Genomic DNA, 13,441 nt, shown 5'->3' on the forward strand with positions numbered 1-13,441 from the left:
ACGGCCCCCGGGAAGTTAGTCCAGTAGCGGAGGCGGCAGCAAGCGCCCGCCAGCCGAAGGCACAGACGGAGGCCACCAACACCAGCTCTTCAGGGACAAGATGGCGGCAGGGCAGGGCCAGGCAGATCGGCCCGGGCTGGCAACACCGCTGGCGACCCACGGGATTCAGCGATCAAAGAAAGTCCGCAGCCAATGCCACACAGTTCCACCGAAGGGCCCATATGGGGTGATCCCTGTGTTGAGGCCTCCGGTCGTCGTTCACGGGGCCGGGACCCGCTCAGCGCAGTGTGTCGCCGTCGCTAGTCGGAGGGCCAAGGCGCAAACTCAAATCCAAAGTCCCCCGTGTCACCAAGACACCGTCCGTAGGGCTCCGTTATCCTCCGGTGCGCGGCGGGTCCGATCCCCTCCGGATCGTCAGCTTTCAGCACCAGGCCCAGCCGAGGCACCTGGACAGCACTGCAGTTTGCTCCGCCTCCCAGGCTCTCCTCCGTGCGTCGATCTTTGACCAAACTTTCGAAGTGCTTCCTACGAGGCGATGAGAGCCAAAGTGGTATCAATGTGCGCGCCAGGCACTCCGGCACACTCCTCTCGCTCGCTGAGCAGCAGCGGGGGGAGAGAAGCGTAGAAAAAGGGGCTCGAGCTGAGCTGGGCCGGAGGAGCTACGGGAAGAAGCGTCCGCTCACCACGCCATCTTGGCCACGCCCCCCGCCTTGGCTTTCTTGAGGAAGTTGTTGATCTCAGCGTGTTTCCAGCTCTCTGGGAAGGTGGCGGTCTAGCCGGAGCCGTTGAGGATCTTTCTGGGTTGGGGTGCGATGATGGAGCTTGCCTTGTTGAAGATGTGGAGGGGACAGGGGTTGGAAGGTGAGCTAGAGTGGATGGTGTTCATGATTTTGATGGTGTCTTTGTTGTTAACGTTGTTCCAGGAGAGCAGAAGATTGGGGAGTTTCGAGGGAGTAGAGTCGGGGTGTATTTGTTGTCTGTCGTCAGCTCCTGGGTGTAGAAGCTATTGTGGATGTCTGCGACCTTGCGGTGGAAGAAGGTAGCCAGAGAGTCGCCGAGTTCTTGCGACGATGGGACGTCATTAGAGCTGCAGCTGCGGATGGTGAGTTCTTTCATGATGTTGAAGAACTCTTTGCTGTTGTGTGCGTTGTTGTCGATATTTTCCTTGAAGGAGTTTCGTTTGGCGGATCGAATGAGTTGGTGGCGTTTGCGTCTGGTGTTCATAAGGACTGCGTGGTTGTCCGGTGATTGGTCCTTACGCCATTGCTTCACAAGTGTTCTGCAGGTGTTGTTCTTGGAGTTCATTGTTGAACCAGGTGGCTCTCAAGTCGGTGCGCCTGTTGGAGGGTTTCTTGATCGGGGCGAGGGTGTGGGCGCAGTCGTTGATCCATTGTCTGAAGTTGTGGGCTGCTGCGTCTTTCTAGGTGGGTTTGGGCGGACAGGCTTGGGCAAAAGTGGCGATGAGATGGTCTTCTGTGACTTTCTTCCAGTTGCAGTATGAGATGCATTGTAGTTGGTTGTGTGCGATGGGTGTCTCGAAGGTGAAGTGGATAAAATGGTGGTCGGTCCAGTGGAGTTCAGTGGTGTGGCTGAAGGTGACGTGGTTGCTAGCAGAGAAGGTCTAACGTGTGTCCACCGGAGTGGGTGGGTGTCAAGACAAATTATTTGAGTCTGAGGTTGGCGAGGTTGTCAATCAGTATTGTGGAGTTGTTGCCATTCTCGTTCTCAAGGTGGAAGTTCAGGTCTCCGAGGAGGATGTAGTCTGTGGAGGCGATGGCATGCATGCTGATGAGGTCGGTGATGGATTCGCTGAACTGTGATCTCCTATCAGTTCTTTTGAGTGTAGAGGGTGTATAGTATAATGTTCATAAATTTCTTCTTCTTTTGAGTTCTCCACTTTTTCTATTTGTCCACTTGAAATGGCTGTTTCATCTTCTAAAGTCATTTCTTCTTCTTCCACATTTACATTTTTATAGTAAAATTTTTTTTACACCAGAGACAATTCAGCCTTTTGTACTTTCATCATATCTACTAACTCTTGCCATATTTTCTGACTCTTCGTAGGTACACCATTAACAAGAATAACTACAGGCCCAGTATCCTCTCTTTCTACACGAACAGTTTCAACATTTATCTTAAAATCTAAAGGTAAATACACAACTCTTCCTTTTAAACCTCTTTCAAGATCTTTTGGAGGCAGCTTACCTGTTTTAGGCTCCATAAGAATTATAGCCTGAAAAGGGTACACAGATTGTATAAAGATAGCCTAATTTGTATTTAAATCTTTAAGTTCTGGAGGTATAGGTACTAAATCTAAGTCATTATGGACTGCTCTAGCTGGCATTTTGTTTTCTTCTAATTTATTATAACAGTATTTACAAATGCATTGTACAGTACCTAATTCAAAACGACCTTCCACAAACAGATAACCAACAAATTCTCTCCATTTATCATTGTTTTCGATTTCAATTTTTAAAAACATATCTACATTCCTAGGTTTAATTTTATAATGAGTACGTTGGTAAAAAATACAAACATAGTTGGAATTTTCACCAGAAACTACTTTAAATGTTGTTATTACTTTTTCAAACTTGACATCAGTAGTATCTTCCTCGTCTTCTTCAACTCCTACACTTATCAAAGTCTCACTTTCTCTACACTCCTCTTGAGAAGCAAAATAACGTAACTCTATATCATCACATTCTTTTTTTACATCAAAAACAGAACCATGCAAAAGAGCTGTATTAATTTCATTGAGACATAATGCTGGACTTTTCATGTAGTAAAATCTTCTAATTAATTTCCGAATGTCTGAATGATGTACGGCTAACATTCTCATTCTCAAATGATGAAAACGACTTTGACACGCTTTCCTAGAAAGACAAGCCAGAGAATGACCTTGCAAGCCTGTATTTTTTCTCACTTTGCCAGGATCTGGTGCTTGTAATATCTTAATCTTCTGTTTCACAGTTTTTCTTCCATATTCTCTTAAGAAATTTAGTAAAATATCAATAGATTGTTGACATATACTACAAATACTACTACAATCCCATGTAAACACTGGAGCCAGGGTAAGTCTTCCTTGCACTTCCTCAGCTATTAATTCTTCAACATTTCCAGGAACTAGCTTTTCTTTCTGAATTGAAAAACCACCTCGCACCTCATAAGAACGACCACAGGTATCAACTGCATGCACTTAACTATTTTGTTGAAAATAACTTTCTTCATTAAAAAAAGGTTCCGTATTAGAATTATTTTTCCATTCCCCAGAAAATATTTTACAAAAATGTGTTCTATTAACAATTCTTTTTCTCTTACATTCGTCCTTCATACGCTGCAATATTGTATTTAAAGTCTTCAATCTTTTTAAAATTAAGATATACAATCTTTTTTTAATTCAAAAGCTTCTTCAATAACACTTAGAATCTCCTTTTTTTGTCTGTAAAATGCTGATCTCCTTTTATATTTTTTAAATGTTTTAGTAAATTCTGCAGTACTCTACTTTTATATATTCTTTTTCGAATTTCTAAAAATTGTTTGAACGTATTCCAACATTATTCTTTTTAGGATAATCCAATTTTTCACTTTTTTCAACACTTTTCTTTTGTTGTTGTTTCACTGTTTTTGTTCTGTCTGTCTCTTCTCTATTTTTAATATTAATAACCGTTTTTGCAAGTTTTTAAAAAAAATTTAACTTTTCTTAGCAGAACACTTTTTCTTTGAACATCCATGTTGTACTGGATCTAATATCTCTTTTCCTTTTTTTCAAATAAACCTCCTTTCTTTCTTTTCTTTTTCTCAACGGGTTGCAGGGCAAGAGCAGAGAGCGACTGGTCATTCGCAGAGGGAGAGCTGCGGCCCTGCAGGCTCACTCGTAGAGCAAGACCTCCGAGCCGATTGACTGGCTCCTACAGGGAGAGTTACGACCTGTCAGCTCAAAAAAGGAGAGCTGCAGGCTCACTAGTTGACTGACAACTGATGCCCGTCCACTTCTAAAGCAATAGCTGCTGTATGGTGATGTGGGGACAGTGAACATGAAGTGGTTATCTCACAGAGAGAGAGAGAGCTGTGGTATACTTCTAGTGTTCACTTGCAAAGATACAACAGCGACCTTGCTTGCAGACAAACAACTACGAACAAACCTATAATTTGCAGAGGGACAGCTGCGAGCCAGTGGACTGGCTCATAGACTAAGACCTGCGGGCGGACTGACTTGTTTGTAGACAAACAGCTGTGGTCTGTCTCCTCAAACAGAGACAGCTGCGGGCCGGCTCACACAGGAACACCTGCGGGCCGGCTCGCACAGGAACACCTGTGAGCCGACTAGCTCGCTCATACAGAGAGAGCTGAGGGCTGGCTCACAGACGAACAATCCTGAGATTGATCAGCTGGCTCATAGAGGAAGACCTGCAAGCCAACTGCCTGGCTTGTTGAGGGAGAGCTGCGGACCAGGTCACAGACGAATAGTAGTGGGCCGGCGAGCTGGCACGTAGAGAAACACCTGAGAATGGACTGTCTAGCTTGTAGAGTGAGTCCCGAGGACCAGCTCACAGAGGAACAGTTGTGGGCCGGATTACACAGCAACAGCTATGGGCCCATTAGTTTAGGGACAGTTGCAGACCGTCCACTTATAAAAGGATAGGTGTGGGACGGTGATGTTGGGAGAGGGAACGAGAAGTGGGTATCTCTTACAGAGACAGGTCCGATATATTTCTAGTGTTCCCTTGCAGAGATACAACACTGACTTGGCTCACAGACCAACAACTGCGAGCCGACCAGTAGTTTGCAGAGGCACAACTGGAAGCCGGCGGGCTAGCTCGTACAAGAAGACCTGTGAGCCAACTGGCTCCCTCGTAGACAAACAGCTGCGGGCCGGCTCGCACAGGAACAGCCGGGGGCCAACTAATATAGGGAGAGGTGCGGGACGGTGATGTGGGGAGAGGGAACGTGAAGGAGCTATCTTGTAGAGAGAGAGCTGTGGTATATTTCCAGTATTGGCTTCAAGAGGTACAAATGCGGGCCCAAGGACTCACAGAGAGACAGGTTAATCAAAAAACCATATAATATTTAAACATATGCCACGTCCTTTTTGTACCATTCAAACTCATTACAACCTTCTCTGTACACTACAGATCCCACCAACACCCCAATAAAAATATAAGTGCTACTTTTATACTGGATAAAGCTCTATTATTTAATTTCGATACTTTTTATAAACACAACTCTTGGGTACACAAAATGGAGAATGTGAGATGACGAGAGTAAACAGAAGTGTAATTCCTAAACTATTATTCTACTATTTATTTAATATACGTATATTCAGACCTTTGAGTGGGATAAAAAAATTGCAGATATCTGAAAGGCGCACCAGTGTACAGCACAGCTAAGACCCAGCCTAACTTAAAAGCCTGCGTATATTAACACAGAAACACAACCTAACCAATTTCATCACTTATAATCACAGTTACTTTACTAATGTGAAAAAAACGTTCAGAAAATGTATGAAATTTTTTTTTTCTTTTTTATCTCACACATTTATTAAATATCTCTTCTAAAGAAACGCGCCTTTCCACCTTTATTTTGTAACAACAAGCAAAAAAGAATCCCCTTAGCAGCATCTAGTAAATACTAACACGGTGCAGTATACCTAAGTGTAAAGCACAAACACTAGTTAGATTATATCTTAAAGCATCAGCAAATTATTCTAACCATACATACATACAGAAAGCAACATGTATGTTTACTTTCTCCATTTATTCTCCATTTAATCTATGCACATTATGAACAGGTTCGAAGTATAACACCTGTCTTAACTTATATACAAATACACCTCACAGTGTAAAATATAACATTACAATCTATGTATATGTAATATTTCCAACATAATACAGTACAGTTTTATACCATTGAAACTATGTGCCACATTCCCTATATACTACAAACCCTACCAATATGGCAATAAACTTAGAAATCCTATTATATAGTACAAACAGCTATATTAGATTATTTTTATAAACAGTACCGCTGGGGGCACAAAATAGTAGTGGGAGCTAGACAGAGTAAATAAAGGTGTAATTCCCAAACTTTTTATGTATCATCCCTTTACTGTACCTATATTAACAGCTTTAACTGGGATTATAAATTTGGCAACTGTCTCAAACGGGTGACAGAGCTCAGTACCGACAAGACCCACACCACTTAAAAGCCAACGTATATTCAGCAGACAAACCCACCCTGACAATTACCTTCACTAATAATCACATTTACTTTACCACTGTCAACAAAATCATACATAAAATATACATCAAACATTTTCATTTATTTCTTATCTCTCACATACACACCAGTCATAACTTATATTGAAATCTACCTCTTTATGTAAAAAACGAGACCCCAAATTGTCCACATAACATTTCTGGTTTTTGTACCATCTATGTTAAGTTAATAACACATACATTTTCTAGTATAAGTCCTTCACCACTATTTCCAGACTAAGAATAATTTTGAAACGTGTGACATTCTGTTTATCTCATCGCAATACATATACAAATCCAAATAAATGCTACATATAATTTTCAAACCCATACAGTCTTTTACACATGACAAGTTTTATTTTTTTATTTGAAAAACTACTAAACATATATAAAGTAATTCTTTAACAATTAGTCACACATTCTACTTGTTTTAGAACGAACTTGAAACACCACACAGTATGCAGATTCCAAATGTCACAAACGTATACAATTCTTACTTTGTCACACAGTACATATAATGCACCACTCTTGTCAAGAATGGAACCAGTAATGGCACAAATCAGAATAGTTCCTTGATTTTTTCAAATTGCAAAACTTCTCTCTATTGGTTATTTTTGAACTTCCCCTATAAGAATTTTTTTTTTATCTAACAACACATACAGGTGAGAAGTTCAACGTTTTCTAGAACATTCTACGGCACCTGCAGGTTAAAAGTTCATCATTGCTTTGAGTTCAAACATTGCTTTCCATATACAAGTAGCAGGTGTGCTTGAACTGAGAATATGTCCTATCATATGAACTCCATGTTCAAACTGCTTTTTTATTAACCAATGACAAAGATGCTTTTCCACAAACTAATATGCACCCTACTTTTTAGAAAACAATGCTTTGCATCTAACAATCAGATGTTGTTTTGTATGAGAAAAGAAAGTCGTTCCCCATCTTTAAACATATCTCTTATTCTACAAACGAACTGCATGAGCTACAGACATCTATCCATACCTCCAAGCCATGCCTTATAATTGCTAGTGTGGATCATAGGTCATAGCTTTGTTTTCTGGTGCAAGAGGTATGCAGAAGAGAGACGTATTGACGTAGACCTAGGTTTACAAAATGTGGACATTAAATGGTTTGCACAGAGAGAATTGAACTGACACCAATTGTTGCCTTTGGTTGAAACCTGTTTGCATCCTCAACACCCTGACCTCATGATTGTGCACTATGATGGAAATGACCTAGGCAGATTGACAGGGTGGGTTTAGAAATGCTAATGAAGGATACCTTTCGACAATTGATCTTGCTTTTGCCTCAAACTGCCTTTGTATGTTCTAATATATGCCAAAGACAGAAGTGAAAATGGTCAAACAAAATTTTGTCCTCAAATTGAAAAATCTAAGAAGAATGTCAACAAAGCTGTGTCTGCACACCTCAGAGACCATAGAATGGGGTCGATCTACAACAACAACATACGTTTTGATATGGCTGATATCTACAGAATTAATGGAGTACACATCACAGATTCAGGAAATCAATTCATGCAGTGACTACTCTTTTAGGATTTATAGTAGTGCAATGGTATTTGTGTACTGTTTGGGGGTTCTGGGGGTGTTTTAGTGTTTATGATACCTCAGTGGTGTTTGTTTACTGTAGTGGGTCATGGTATGGTAGTCTTTTAGGGTTTAGGGTAGAACAGTGGTCTTTAGGTAGTGTAGGGGGTCATGCTGGGGGTAGTATTTTGGGGTTTAGGGTAGTGCAGTGGTGTTTTAGTAGGAGAAGGGGTCATGCTGGGGGTAGTGTTTTACGGTATAGGGTAGTGCAGTGCTGTTTTGTTAGTGTAGGGGTTCATGCTGGGGGTAGTGTTTTGGATTTAGGGTAGTGCAGTGGTGTTTGGGTAGCTTAGGAGATCATGCTGAGGGTAGTGTTTTAGGGTTTAAGGTAGTGCAGTGATGTTTGGGTAGTGTAGGGGGCTGTGCTCGGTGTAGATTTAGGGTTTAGCGTAGTGCAGTGGTGTTTGTGTGGTGTAGGGGGTCGAGCTGGGGGTAGTGTTTTAGGGTTTAGGGTAGAAAAAGGTGGTGTTTGGGTACTGTAGGGGGTCATACTGGGGGTTGTGTTTTAGAGTTTAGGGCAGTGCAGTGGTGCTTGTATAGTGTAGGGGTTCGTGCTCGGGGTAGTGTTTCAGGGTGTGCAGTACTGCAGTGGTGTTTCTGTAGTGTAGGGGGTCATGTTGGGAGTAGTGTTGGTGTTTGTGTACTGCTGTAGGTGTTCATGCTGGGGTAGTGTTTCAGGGTTTAGAATAGTGCAGTGGTATTTCTGTAGTGTAGGGGTCATGTTGGGGGTAGTGTTTTAGGGTATAGGGTAGAACAGTGGTGTCTGGGTAGTGTATGAGGTTGTGCTAGGGCTAGTGTTTCAGGGTTTAGAGTAGTGCAGTGGTGTTTCTTTAGTGTAGTGGGTCATGTTGGGGGTAGTGTTGATGTTTGTGTAGTGTAAGGGTTCATGCTGGGGTAGTGTGTCAGGGTTGGGGGTAGATTTAGGGTTTAGGGTAGTGCAGTGGTGCTTGGGTAAGGCCTTGCTGTTATGTTTTAAAAAAGACCCCCACACCATAGCCCACCCAAGGGCCTCATTAAAATAAAATATGAGAACCCGCGCCCCCAGCGCAAATTTTTGTCGATTTTTTTAAAAATATTTTATGGGCCCTGGGGTCCTTCTGGGACCCCCTGAACAGACCTAGGGGGTCAGGGCTTTTCTACCATGCCCCCTTCTCTTGTTTTATAACTTTGCTTCTCCGTTTTCAGGTGACTCACTTCCACCGAGCCACAAGATGGCTGCCAACACTTCCTGGTTTGGAGTGCTAGCAGCCAATCACAGTGAAGCTCACGCACGCATCTTAGGCTCCGCCCAGATGTTGAAACTTTTACTTTTCTAATTTCTCTGCAACTACTGAATGGATTTAAACCATTTTTAAAAAGGCCACTTTCTGAACCAAGCACTACCTTTCTGCCGACTTTGGAGTAATTCAGTTCAGTAGTTTCGGCTGTAGCCTTGCACAAAGTTTCCTATGGGAAAATGATTTTTCTCTCTTATTTTTTGAATTTCTCAAAAACTACTGCACGGATTTACACCATTTAAAAAAAAAGTCTCTTTCTGAAATAAGCTCGAGCTTTCTGCCAAATTTAGGGTAATTCCGTTCAGCAGTTCGAGCTGTAACTCATTGCAAAATTTCCTATGGAAATCAACATAGAGAAAATGACGTTTGGGACCTCCCTTTTTTCTCAGACACCGCTGGACGAATCACCGCCAAACTTTCAGGATACAAGCTGACCCGGATACACTTTTTTGGGAGAATTTCAGGAAGATTCGTCAAACGACGCCAAAATTATTAGCAAATCAAAAAATGCTTTTCCAATGGAAACTAGGTTCTAACTATAACTAGGTAATATATATTTATACATATATGTCGCCAATCTTGCAGTTAAAAGCACTCTCAGGGAAGATCTTCTCGGTAGATGAATTTTAATTCTAGTTACGCATTTCGACTGCGAACAGTTGTAATCACGTTTGATTGTGATCTTCCCTGAGTGTACATTTTACTTCAAGATTGGCTACGTGTCCTAACCAATCCGGTGTGCTTTGCCAGCATAGCGCACCACCTGTCAATGGGCCCCAGAGATGGGAAAAAGCTCCTTTTCAGAAGTGTATATATATATATATATATATATATATATATATATATATATATATATATATATATATATATATATATATATATATATATATATGCCAACACACAATCCAACAAATCATCGTCAGATAAGAACGGCCAGCACTCCGGTGTAAAGATGTTTACAGTTTATTTAGTCTCCCAAAAAAAAAAATATATATATATATATATATATATATATATATATATTCCTGCACGTTTCTGTTTCCCAGTATCGGTTTTCAGAAAAAATATTGGCTGGCACACTGGTATCCGTTTCATAAATTTAATGACACCAAACCCCCCTCACCCCTTACAGACGCGTTTCGCCTTTGCAGGCTTCGTCAGTGTAAGAAAAAAAAAAAAAAATATATATATATATATATATATATATATATATATATATATATATCTATGCACAAAAACAAGAGTTGTCCCTCGATGTAATGGCACTCACAGGTTGGTAACACACTCTTGAAAGAAAGCTCTGCCACAAACATATTATCTCAATGCTTTCCGCTTGTCCGACGCGTTTCGGGCTACGCCGTTCATCATGAACAGCTGTGGTGCAACACAGCAAAAAAAGCCATACTGCCAGTATATCTCCTCTTTTATTTCAACCAACAAGCTCATGCGAGCACTCATGATGCATTGTGGGACTGGAAGTACACAAAGTATTCCCCAATTGGGTAGCATGCCGTGAGACCATTTCTCCAGGGAATCAGCAATGTCTTGTTTGGTTGCTATGTGTATATATATATATATATATATATATGTATATTTTACAACATATTTTTTAATTAAATAGTTATATTATCTATGCACCATACAACATCAGCTTTTCTTTCTCTCAACTACTGCGTCCACTTTAGCAGGGCGCCTTGACGATTCCCTGGTTATTTAAAAACCCTCCTCTGGACCAGTATTGCACCGTAGCCAAGACCTTCCTAAATTTAACAGGTTGCCTGCTAATCAAATCTCACCCAGCGTGATTTGGCTACCTGAAAATAGAGTACAGCCTTCCCAACTAGACACACTCACCAAGCACACTCTTTTAGGCTTTAAACAATAAAGGACATCTTCCTAAACAGCCCAACATGCATTAAACCTCTTCCTGACCAACTCCAGCCCTTAAGCGGGTCTGGGTCTACATGTGGAGCAAGCAAGCACCATCCGTCCAGTGAGAATGTAAAATACAGATTATTTAAATTAAAAATGGGAAAAATCAATGCATAGATTTTACCAGAATATGGCATAGCTGCCAAGGTTTCAGATTGCTGTGTGTGACATTTTCATAATTTTAATGTACTTATGAGTGACATTGTAACGACTATGAGTGACATTTTCTCGCGAGCAAAATCAAGCAACGAGGACGAGGGGAACATATAAATATCAGAAATGAAACCCATATGAGCAACAAGTAACTCTGAGAAGATCCTAAAACTGCTGCTAAGCACCTGAAATTTAAGGGCAATGACCTAGTGCTCTTGTAATATGATCGTACTGTTAGTCTGAGCAGGGCGGCGCAGTAATGGAGAGATTGTTGTTTTGTCTTGCGTGCAGCACCAACCGTGGCACTGTAACCAGGCAAATTGCAAGCAGCACTAGTTGACTCGCATCAAACACCCTACCCCGACTCAGTTACACTACTCTAAAGTGCGCTAGCGCGTCACTGCTCAACTGAGCAGGGACAGACTGCGTTGACTGCACAGTTCTCAGACTACAGCTGATAAAAAACAACATTTTATAGCACCCATTACAAGTAACAAGTGCAACTAGATACTGGGCTCTGAGGGGACGCTTCCTTCCTTTTGAGGCAGAAGGCTAACGAGTGAGCCCTCGCCAAGGCAATAGGTAGGCCCCGTGGTGGTGCATTGAGTCACAGTGGGGTTAATTCTGGCTCAGCCCTGAGCTCTCAAATGCATAGCACACTACACACACTGTTTCAGCCAGTTCCTTTAGTGGCAGGATACCGGCCACAGCAGGGGACAAGTCCAAAAAAATGAAGTGGGGGGACACTGTCACGGGAAGTGACGTCGCAACAGGAAGCGACGTCACGAAAGGTGGCTTGTACCATCGGGCTCATTGCCTCCCCTCGCTTACCCCTTAGATGCGATTGAACATCTTTTTTTAATGAAAGTGTTATATTATGGATATGTATATATAAACATGGACAAACATTTTTATCTGTGCATCTTTATATAAGTTTATATTTACACAATATTAAAATATTTACGATTTACTTTTAGACCATATATATATATATATAAGAAAAACAATATGTTTGCATGTTTTCTAACAATATTAGTATGAAACAATATGGGGGGGTGCGGCCTTACCCTGAAGGACTGAGATGTAATCCTCTGAGCTGGGCTCTGCCAAACTCCATCGAGAATTATCCTGATGGGAGTTCCCCCCCCCCGGACCTCCTGGACCCTCTACCATTGCTCCTCCCACAGCGCACAGAGTGAGGCCAAACAGCCTGACGTTGCTAATTTCCCTCCCACGTGAAGCTGTAAAGCAAGGCCGCTATCCAAGAATGTGATGGCAGGCGAGTGACAATGCCTGCTGCTGAGGGTTGGTGCTCGATGCTATACGAGCAGTGGTACACCCGATGAGCAGTCAGTAGAGCCCCGAGCCGCATCGCAGCTGCTTGAATCCAGCCCTCGAGTGGCCGTGACTGGAGATGGGCGGCCTGCCTGGGCTGATTTGGGGCTGACTGATGACCTCTGTGATGAAGAGAGTGCTACTTAGCAGGTGGGGCGCTGAGCAAGAACAGTGCAGCATCGGGCTCAGCCAGCGGTGCCCTTCCTGTGTGGTGTGTCCCACATGAAATGGTTCTGCCTGCTGTGTCCGGAGCTCACATCCCGGGACTCCTGGGACCACTGCTTTTTTGACTGGTTTGGCTGCTGAGAGAAGCATCTTGCCCGCCTAGACTGGCGATGGGAGCAAGGGCTGGATGGGGAGTGGAAGGGCAGCTGCTGCGACCATCTCGGTGGCGCACCAGCGAGAGCACTGATCTAAGAATTCTGGACTTGCGTGCCAGCAGCTCTCCCCTGTAGTCTGTATGCACAATAACGCTGTTATTGAAATGGGGCCTAAGGCATGGAGGAGAGCTTACTAATACCAGCAGGTGAGGCCCTACTGACATTTGCATTGATCTCATTTCCGAAATATGCACACCTTGGACTCTGTTGCTGATCCACTGACCTTTTACTTGGACTCCTGGCAGATTTGTTCCTGAGCTGGGAGGCGCTAACTGTTGTCCTGGGACATGCTATGATTGGGCCCATTGTAATTCCCTGTTGAACTGAGGAGCAGTCTGCCTCTCTTCCATGCCACCGAATTGCTATTATCAATTTGCAGCCACCCTACTGTGTGGCACTAATGGGTGCACTTGGGACCTAGAAGCTAACCAGGGAGTTCTATGCACCTATGAGAGCAACTCACGGCACATCCCCTGTTGGGGATCCGCTTGACCAGTTCCATT

Source organism: Lissotriton vulgaris, chromosome 6 (genome assembly GCF_964263255.1).
Source record: "Lissotriton vulgaris chromosome 6, aLisVul1.2, whole genome shotgun sequence".
NCBI lineage: Eukaryota > Metazoa > Chordata > Amphibia > Caudata > Salamandridae > Lissotriton > Lissotriton vulgaris.